Source organism: Ranitomeya imitator, chromosome 5 (genome assembly GCF_032444005.1).
Source record: "Ranitomeya imitator isolate aRanImi1 chromosome 5, aRanImi1.pri, whole genome shotgun sequence".
NCBI lineage: Eukaryota > Metazoa > Chordata > Amphibia > Anura > Dendrobatidae > Ranitomeya > Ranitomeya imitator.
In genome coordinates, this window is record NC_091286.1 from 601,800,584 (window position 1) to 601,811,118 (window position 10,535).

At 45.4% G+C, this 10,535-nt stretch overlaps 1 long non-coding RNA gene across 1 annotated transcript; it reads left to right on the forward strand.

The window, feature by feature from the left end:
- The first annotated feature begins 364 nt into the window (after positions 1-364).
- On the forward strand, positions 365-1,441 carry LOC138680917 (uncharacterized). Its single transcript, XR_011321833.1, has 3 exons — positions 365-503; positions 899-1,055; positions 1,147-1,441. It is a non-coding gene; the product is annotated as an uncharacterized lncRNA (long non-coding RNA).
- Positions 1,442-10,535: the final 9,094 nt, after the last annotated feature.

Sequence of the window (10,535 nt, forward strand, 5' to 3'; positions counted from 1 at the left end):
GATTCTCAATGGGTCTCGTCCTATCAGCCGTATATTACGGATCCGTAATATACGTCGTTCTACGGCCGTACAAAATCGCAGCATGCAGCGTTTGTCAGCGTATTGCGCAAAAAATGCGCCAATGCAAGTCTATGGGAGAGCGTATAATACGGAATGCATACGGACCATGCGTGTGTCTTGCGAGAAATACGCTACTCACTGGCAGATGTCCTGAACTGGCCAAAGCCCTCAATCAGGCCGGTGAGACATGCAAATTAGCTGAAAAAGCCAGACAGTGAACCCGGAAGTCTGCTGCACGCCTCCACGGAGTGAGAGATTCAGCATGGCCTGCATAATTAATGTAGACATGCTGATCATTTTGATACAGGAGAGGCCAGAAATATGGGACCAAAGAGACCCCAACTACGCCAACAGGGCAGTCAAACAAGCAGCATGGAGGAGCGTGTGTGGGTCCCTCTTCCCACAGTATGACCAGCAGCCACGTGCGGCCCAGCGACAAATAAGTAAGTACACCCATGTTTGCAATGTAATGTTCTTGGTAAACAGCAGGCCCTTACTACTTTGAATTGCTAAACCTTAATTTATTAATTCATCCTGAAAGTATTAGAAATCCCAGCAGTATATACATGGTGCTGGACATGATAAATGTATTTCATGAAGGTTTTGACCAGGTGTGCCCTTACTAACATTGTTTTCCAGTAATTGTGTTTTCTGGGATAGAGGGTAGCTGTCCTTGTGGCCTTGCTTCATAATTTTTTTTTTTAGTTAATTTTCTTGCTTAATGTGAGCCACAAATGCCTCTTTCTATGCTACCCGTAAATCTGTGTCCTCCATTACACCTTGTGTGAGCACTCTGCATATAATGGTCTAAGCAATGTGTGTATTTTTGTTGTTTCAGTGGATGATGTTACAACAAGGTGGCGGAGTATACGTGACCAATACAGGAGGGAGAGGCAGCAGCGGGAGAAAAGTGGAGCAGGGGCACCTCCAAAAAAGAAGAAATATATTTATTTTGACCGCCTAACGTTTCTCAACCCCAGCATGGACCTCAGGCCGTAAGTTAAAAAATCTCAAACTGGGTTAATTTTTTAATGGGGAGAGATGATTCCAAAAAACATATTAAATGTCAAAATTTATCTTTTGCAGAACTCAGTCTAACCTCACTGACAGGGAGACAGGGTCTGACTCAGAACAGGTCATTGACCCAGTTGGAGACGGTGAAGAGGTGGCTGGTCCATCTGCTGCTCCCTCAATACCTCCAGGATGTTCCTCATCGGGCCACCCAGCTCCAGCTGCAGCAGAAGAAAACACAGAGGCCCCACAGTTCTCATCTTCAGCAGCAGCACCAGCACCTAGCCAGGATGACCCTGGAAATAGCAGCAGCCCAACTGTTGCCCTTGACCGATCCCCACAGGCTGCAGTCAGACCACAGCGTGCACGACGCAGGAGCTTCTCCAAAGCAGGAGAAACGTGGATGCTGGGGTCATGAACTATTTGGCCCGGGTTCGAGAGGATGATGGGGAGGAGGGATTCACACGGAGCCTTGCACAGTATTTACGCTCCATAGAGCGGGAGTTGAGGCTGCGTTTGAGAGGGTGTTTTCAGATCCTTATTGACGCATGCACCCCCCCAAATAACCCATACAATCTGTTGCAGATGATTGAACAGTGGCAGATGTCACCTGAAAATATTCTGCGGCCTCAGAGATTACAAGGCCTGCATGCGCAACAAGGATCTGAAGCACTCCCTCCACGTCAGCCAACACCTCCACCCCAACCCACAAATAACCAACAATGGCAACCTCAGCACCATATTGCAGGATATCAGCACCCATCCCAATATGGCCACTTGTCCACACCCAGTGCTGGAGGCTGGACCCAACCTGGGTTTGGACAATATGGTCATTTTGGTTTGGGGTATGATTCCCGCACATATGGGCAGCAACATCTGGGTTATCTCCCAAATCCTGGCCCCACTCATCAAAGTGGCCAGCATCAGAGCAGGCCGAATTTCCCTCAGGCCACTATAACATCCACACAGGCTGCTGGACAATTGGGCCTACAAAGGCCACCTGATGCAGACCCAGACCAATCCACTTCTCCACTTCCTACCTACCAGGACTTGTAATTTGTTTGGCTACATTTTGTTTTTTTTTGGTTTCCCAAAATTAGGTTTTGATTGTGCTGAAAAAGCAAGCTGTAATGTTTATTTTTGTGTTTGTTTTATTTCCAAAAAAAAAGGGGCACTTAATTTGTCCAGATTTGTTATGCTAAAAAATAACTAAATCTACAAACAAGTTTCAAAAGTAAATTTGCCGTTAGTAAGAAACAAACTATGGATGCACTCTGTTCATTCTTATTAACTCACACACACATGATATGATCATAAACATATGTGAACAAATTAAAATCAGCAGACATATTGTCAAATTTGGTAATGCAAAAATTTCGAAAAAAAAAACATTAAATGTCCTTTACTCTGGCATTGGGTCAATAGAGGATGCACCCACAATCTTCGTCTCCTCCTTCATGGATCTACATTGACCGGATATGGCTGGCCAAAGCGACGAGACAACACCCAGTGAAGCAACACCCGCTGAGTTGTGCTTAAATACACATGGTCAGACATGTTTGTAAGGTCAAAGTAACACAGCCAAAATATGCTAGAGAACATATAGGGCAGATGGGAGGGGTACACCTGTTGTCGAGGGCTTAAATAGGGTTGTTAATGATGGTTTAAATGATTTGCAGGCCTGAAAACCGTTAAATGTCCATTTTGTGATGGTGCGTGTCAAAAACGCAATACGGATCACATACGGATTACACACGGACCAGTACATGCGCAAAATACGCGACCACACCTAGGCTACGCAAGAACTACGGAAAGAGATTACGGAGACATTTTGGCGTATTACGCGCGTATTACGGACGTATAATACGTTCCGTAATGTCTTATGCCGAGTGTGACGCCGGCCTTAGAGAGCTTTTCCACAAGAAAAAGAGCAGTGAAGCACACAGTTCGCATCGCAGCTCTAGACTTCCAACCTCCGGCATGTCAATTCGTCAACTTCAAAACATTAGCAGCAGCAGCAGTGGTGTAAGTGCAAGAAGCAATTTCTGTAAGTCCTTTGACACTTTTTTTTAGACCAGTTCGTGCACAAGCACAACAGAGTCCAAGTAGCGACGGATCCTGCGCTGTCCGTCGTTGGCTATAATGGAAGCCTATGGGCGAAGGATCTGTCGCTGACTGTCAGAAGCAGGAATCCAGCAACGGATGCCGTCTTTTGAAACTGAGCATGCGCAGAAGAATTTCCTGTCAGGGAAATTCTCTCTCGCTCTCTCTCTATTTTTACTATTGATCCTGCCTATGCAGCATCATTAGTAAAAAGATATAATGGGAAAAATAAAAATACGTGAAATTCTTACCTTCTGGCGTCCCCCGGAGCCTTCCGCGGTCTTCCCGATGCTCGCAATGCTCCCAGCAGCTCCCGTTCCCAGTGATGCCTTGCGAAATGACCCGATGACGTAGCAGTCTCGCAAGACCGCTACGTCATCACTAGGGTTGAGCGAAACGGGTCGGCCATCTTCAGAAGTCGCCGACTTTTGGCAAAGTCGGGATTCATAAAACCCGACCCCTATGTGGGGTCGGCCATGAAGTCGGCGATCTTCTGAATCTGGAATCGGAATTCCGATACCAATTCCCAATGTTTAAGATATCTGGAATTGGTATCGGAATTCAGATTTAAGTGTAAAATAAAGAATAACAATAAAAAATATTGCTATACTCACCCTCGGACGCACCCTGGTTGTAACCGGGAGACTTCCTTCCTAAGAATCAGCGCTTGAAGGACCTTTCGATGACATCACGGCTTCTGATTGGTCGCGTGACGCCCATGTGACCGCTCACGCGACCAATCAGAAGCCGTGACGTCATCGAAAGGTCCTTCAAGCGCTGATTCTTAGGAAGGAAGGCTGCGGGTTACAACCAGGGCGCGTCAGAGGGTGAGTATAGCAATATTTTTTATTTTTATTCTTTATTTTACACATTAATATGGATCACAGGGCCTGAAGGAGAGTTTCCTCTCCTTCAGACCCTGGGAACCATTAGAAACCCAATGCACTGCATTGGGTTTCGTGTTTCGGCCGACCCCGACTTTTCTATAGGATCGGCCGATTTCACTCGACCCGACTTTTGAAAAAGTCGGGTTTCGTGAAATCCGACCCGATCCTATAAAAACAAAAGTCGCTCAACCCTAGTCATCACAGGTCATTTGTCTTGCAACAGTGATGCCAGATGGTAAGAATCTCACGATTTTTTAAAAAATTATTTTTAACATGGGTTGTGTTGTGTATGTGGATCGACCGCATGGGGCCGTGGGGTACTCGGTAACGGGCCCTGCGGTTTACAGGGGGATGTCACGGTGGCTGACCCGGTCCGTGGCCCTGGGACGTCCGTGTAAAGGGAAAGGTCTTTAAAGGGATAAAGTTTATGTTCGTGATGCCACCTGTGGTATTCGGTCAGGGTGACCGACGCTGCTTTAAGTGGTCTGCTGGGGTGATGTTATGGCAGCTAGATGGTATACCTTCCCACAGGTGAAGTATATCCCCAGGGCTTCCCGGTGTGTAGATAGTGGATGGTGAGAGGCGCAGAGAAGAACGAGGACACAAGGTTGCAGTCTCTTTACCTTTACTGAAGACTTCAGCATCCACAGTCCAGGGCACCAGATCACAGGCAAGCAGAGTCCGACCGGTTTGGAGGCAAGCCCAGAGTTGCCTTGTCCAGGTGGAAATCAGTAGCCTTCCTCTAGCGCCGTGGTGTTGTAGTCCCTTACTGCTAACCTTCTCATAAGGTCCTCACAACTGTTGTAGATGTTATGTCTCACTCCCTGTGCCCCAGATAGGATAGGACAAACCCGTATGACTGGTGGCTTGAGGTGGTTTATAGGGTCTCTATCATGCCCCAGCCTCTAAGGGGTGCCACCGTGCCTCCTGGGTGTAGGGCGGACAGGTAACGTGAAACTAGCTGTCCTGCCGGTCTCTGGAGCAAGGCATAAAGGTCGTTACTCCCTCGGTGTTCCGGCTACCGGGATTATGCATCTCAGAAGGAGGCAGCATGTAGGGCTGGTCCCCTTCTGATATCCACTCCTTTGCTATGACTTCCTTGCATGCTCGCTGCAATACAGTTCTGCCTTTGATGTCTCTTTCTAAGAGCTGCAGCTCTGAGGGCATGCACAGCTCTGTATCCTTCTCCCTCAATCTCTGACAGGATCCCACCCCTGCCAGGGACCAACTACCTGAGCGAAGCTCAGCCAGCGACTAACTAACTTTCCCTACAGGCGACCAGTTTTACCAATGTGGGGAGTGACCTAATAAATACGAGCAAGAGCTCACCCTGGTGGCCTGGAGTGTAAAATGTGTTGCATGTTTGTGATACCTGGATGCAGTTGTTCTTTTTTGCCTCCAAACGTAACATTACTCTTCTCTAGAGGAAAATTATATTACTGCAATGACCAGGACCCTGGGGCGCTGCATATGCATTTTCGCAGTGAAAAAAAAAAAATGCGAAGACGCATACACAACGTGTGCACATAGCCTTAAATTCTGGCAACAACTGCCTCAACGGATTCGTCAAAAAACGGATCCAGTGCATCCGTTTTTTTACAATCTGCACAGGATCCGTCTTTTCAACATTTTGATGGATTGTGACTGACTGTAAAAAATGGAAGTTTGAAAGAGGCCTTACACATGGTGACGAATGGAGAAGATGGTGCAGGAGTATCTAGAACTGAATATCAATACCATCAGGCAGGGTTTGGACCCTTTCACATTTTGGTCTTCCAAAATGGATGAGTGCCCTGAGCTCGCCTTACACACCTTGGAGGTTTTATCGTGCCCAGCAGCCAGCATTCTCTCAGAATGTGTCTTCAGCGCTGTTGGTGGTGTACTGACGGATAAGCACAGCCAGTTGTCTCCTGAAAGTGTAGACCGCCTAACTTACATCAAGATGAACAAGTCATGGATCCCCAAAGACTTTTGCACTCCAATCGAGACTGTACAGACTAGGTGATATTGTGAAAACTCCAGGTTGGGTGTCCATCTGCTGGATTGGGTGTAGTGGAAGACCTGTCAGTCCCTATTGTACTATTTCTACTGCGTATGCAGCATCAATAGTAAAAAGATCTAATGTTACAAATAATAATAATAAAAAAAAGGTTATTCTCACCCTCCGACGTGGCGCGCTGTCCTCGGCAGTGCAAGCGGCAGGTGCCATTGCCAAGGATGCTATGCGAGAAGGACCTGCCATGACGTCACGGTCATGTGACCGCGACGTCATCACAGGTCCTGCGCTCATACCAACCCTGGGACCGGAAGCTGCCTCGTGCACCACACACAGGCACCAGGACTTCAAGAGGCCTTTGGAAGGTGAGTATATGTTTATTTTTTATTTTAAGTATTTTTTAACCACGCGTATAGTGCCCACATTGCCATATACTACGTGGGCTGTGTTACATACTGCGTGGGCTCTGTTATATACTACATCTCTGCTATATACTATGTAGCTGGGCAATATACAACGTGACTGTGCAATAAACAACGTGGATGTGCAATATACTACGTACTCTGTGTTATATACTACGTAGCTGTGCAATATACTATGTGGCTGTGTCAGTTCTGTTATATACTACGTCGACTGTGCAATATACTACGTGGCTCTGTTATATACTACGTGGCTGTGCAATATACTACGTAGCTATGCAATATACTACGTGCCTCTACAATATACTACGTGGCTATGTTATATACTACGTGGCTCTGCTATATACTACGTCACTGACCAATATACTACATAGCTGTGCAATACACTACGTGACTATGTTATATACTACGTGCCGGTGCAATATACTACGTGCCTGCGCAATATACTACTTGGCTCTACAATATACTATGTGGCTATGTTATATACTATGTGGCTCTGCTATATACTACGTGGCTGACCAATATACTACATACCTGTGCAATACACTCCGTGGCTATGTTATATACTATGTGGCTATGTTATATACTATGTAGCTCTGCTATATACTACGTATGCTGTGTTACATACTACGTAGCTCTGTTATATACTACATAGCTATGTTAGATACTACGTCGGTTGTGTTATATACTACGTCACTGTGCAATATAGTAGGTAGCCTGTGCTGTATACTACCTACATATTCTAGAATACCCGATACGTTAGAATCGGGCCACCATCTAGTTCCTATATACTGTATTGGCCATGAAGTATAGGGCACTTCTGATCACCTACAAAAAATAGGAAGTATAACACCCAAAAGTAAAATCAAATAGTGTTTATTAGGTAACAGCAATTTAAGAATATATAAATATTAAAAATGGAGATTATGAAAATAGAGAAACTACTTCACCATACAACCCATAGATAATTTATCAACATGAAACTATATCTTTTTCTGGTATCTAAATATTTTGTAGCAGTACCACTATTTCTTATACTGTATATACTTCTTTGATCTCTGGCAACCTGAGTAAGGCTACTTTCACACTAGTGTCGTACTCAGCCCTTCGCAGTGCGTCGGGCCGACGTACCGACGCATACTGTGGAAGCGCCGCACAAGGGGGGCAGCGGATGCATTTTTACAACGCATCTGCTGCCCCATTGTGAGTTGCGGGGAGGAGGGGGCGGAGTTCCAGCCGCGCATGCGCGGTCGGAAATGGCGGACACAACGCACCAAAAAATGTTACAAGCAACGTTTTTTGGTGCCGATGGTCCGCCACAACACGACGCAACCGTCGCACGATGGTTGCGACGTGTGGCAATGCATCGCTAATACGCGCCTATGGAGAAAAAAACGCATCCTGCAGACAACTTTGCAGGATGCGTTTTTTCTGCAAAACGACGCATTGCGACGTGCAGTGCACGACGCTAGTGTGAAAGTAGTCTAATGTACACAATCTCCATTCTTATTCTTTGTATGTTCTTTAATTGTTGTTACCTAATAAACACTATTTGGTTTTACTTTTAGACTTTAAACTTCCTGTTTTTTATATTTTTTCTTTTCTATATTTACATGCACCTTCCCTTTTATGAATGTTTGCAATGTATACACGTTTCAGCAGCTTCACACATGCATGCTCCCCTAGCTAGCATTTTTAATTATCTATGTGATTGTTTTTCTCAATATTGTTTTTTATCTGGTTTGTGCCTGTACTACTTTGTAGGAGCTGAAGATAAGACCTTGGGGTCTGTTTTTATAGGTTCTGCTAACTCTATTATGTGTTTCTGTGTTTCCGTCAGGTTTTCTTTAAGAATTCCATTTTTTTTATGGCAAGATTAGCACAGTCTACATACTAGGACCCTAGGAAACATAAGATAGAAACAAGATAAACATATACTCTGCTGTAAGTGAGTAAAAAGCCATGCAGAGGTGTTCAAGAAGAAACCGAGCTGTCGTAATGATGCTGAGCAGGCATTGCAGAGTAATAATAATGAAGAGCAGATGAACAGGGCTGGAATGCTAGAGGCGTTGTAGTGGAAGCCGATGTAACAAAGCTGGAACAGTGATGTATGATGTAGCAGAGCAGGAACAGAAATGAGTAATGTAGAGCTGGAATTGAAATGACTGATGTGGAGTTGGAACAATGGAGGAAAAAGCAACGGACAAGTCCCAACTCAGAATCATGTTGGGATTTAAACTGCTTAAAAACTCAAGCAGCATCTGGCTTCCTAAGCCAGGTTAAGGGTCCCAGCAGGACAAAGTCACAGGTGCACACAGGATAATCTGACTTGTAGAGGGACAGAAGGAACTAGTCAATGGAGAAGGATGTCACAGCATTCTGCCCTGGAGCCAGGAGAGGTGAATAAGATAAGGTTTATGAGAAAGAGCTGCACGAATCCTGAAAAAAACATGAATTTCAAACACAAGCTGAGTACATGCAATCAACTCTAAGGTTGTGTGCACACGTATTCTTGAGGTCTACGGATGTTTCCGCAGCGGATTTGTGAAAACCGCAAGTAAAAGGCACTGCGTTTTACCTGCGGAATTACCGCGGATTTACCGCGGTTTTTGTGCGAATTCCACTGCGGTTTTATACCTGCAGTTTACTATTAAGGAGCAGGTGTAAAACCGCTGCGGATTCTGTACAAAGAATTGACATGCTGCGGAATGTAAAACGCTGCGTTTCCACGCGTTTTTTCCGCAGCATGTGCACTGCGGATTGCGTTTCACATAGGTTTACATTGTACTGTAAACAGATGGGAAACGGCTGTGGGCCCGCAGCTGCGGAAACGCTGCGGATTCGCAGCAACATCCGCAGCAAAATCCGCAGCGTTTGAACATAGCCTAAAGGGAGTGTAAGAACTTACTGCAGACTGCTGTACTTTGAGCTGAATAATAACATAATGTATAATAAGCTCCCTCAAGTCACTGCTAAAGGCATCTGCCTGTTAAAGTCTAAGGGTAGATGCACATGGTTAGTAAATGCTGCTGGTTGGACGCTGTGTACATGCGCAGCGTCCAATCCACAGCATCCAGATGTTACAACATAGTGGATGGGATTTCAAGAAATCCCATGCCCACTATGCGTCCACAGATGCCTGCAGCTTACCTGTGGAGATGGACATGTGTTTTCAGACCGCAGCATGTCTATTTATCTTGCGGAGACGTGAGATAAATTTCACCTGTACAATGTATTGGGCGCGGTGAATCCGCACAGTTCAGTGAACACATGCGGATTCACCTGCATTCAATAGCCAGCAGCGCTTTGGACATAGCGGACATGTGCTGCGTCAAAAGAGCTGCCGATTTCTGAACATGTGCATACCCTAAAAGGTGCATTTACACTGCACAGTTATCATGAATACTGATGCTCGTTTCACAATTACCGGTCAATGTAAACAGGCTTCTCATCACCCAATGAAGAAGCAAATTGCTTGTTCATCGCATGAAATGATCTTTTCATTTGCACAAAAGATCATCATACTCTGTGTCATGGCTCGGTTTGGGGATTCAATCTGCTGACTTGTTGCTCCGTGGTTGGTTCCTCTGTCTGCTGAGCTATTGCCTTTTCTTCCCTGTCCAAATGCTGATGGCTGAAATTCTTCCCACTTCTTGGTTTGCTCCTGTCCAGGCGTTTCATTTTACCGGTTTGGTTTTCCCTATCACATTCTGGCTATACCTCTAGGTGGACCTGGGTTAGGAGTTCCAGCACTTCAGCTAAGCGGTTTACCTTGCATGGTAAACATCAGTTGAATTCTTGCAGTGAGTCTGTTTGTTTTCCTTCCCAGTTCCTCTTCCTTTCACCTCTTTACGTTTCTGGAAGGTTATACTTGTTCCCTTTACTTTTGGTTCTCCTAAGTTTTCTGTTTCTACCTTATTTTCATTTTTTTCACCCAGGGTTTTCGTATTTTCCTCTCTTCTTGTTGGCAGTGTGTTGCGGCCTCACCTCTGGTTTCTCAGGAGGTACAAGAAACCACTCAGTGGCCTTTCCAGTCTATCCAAGGACCAGTTAGGTGTG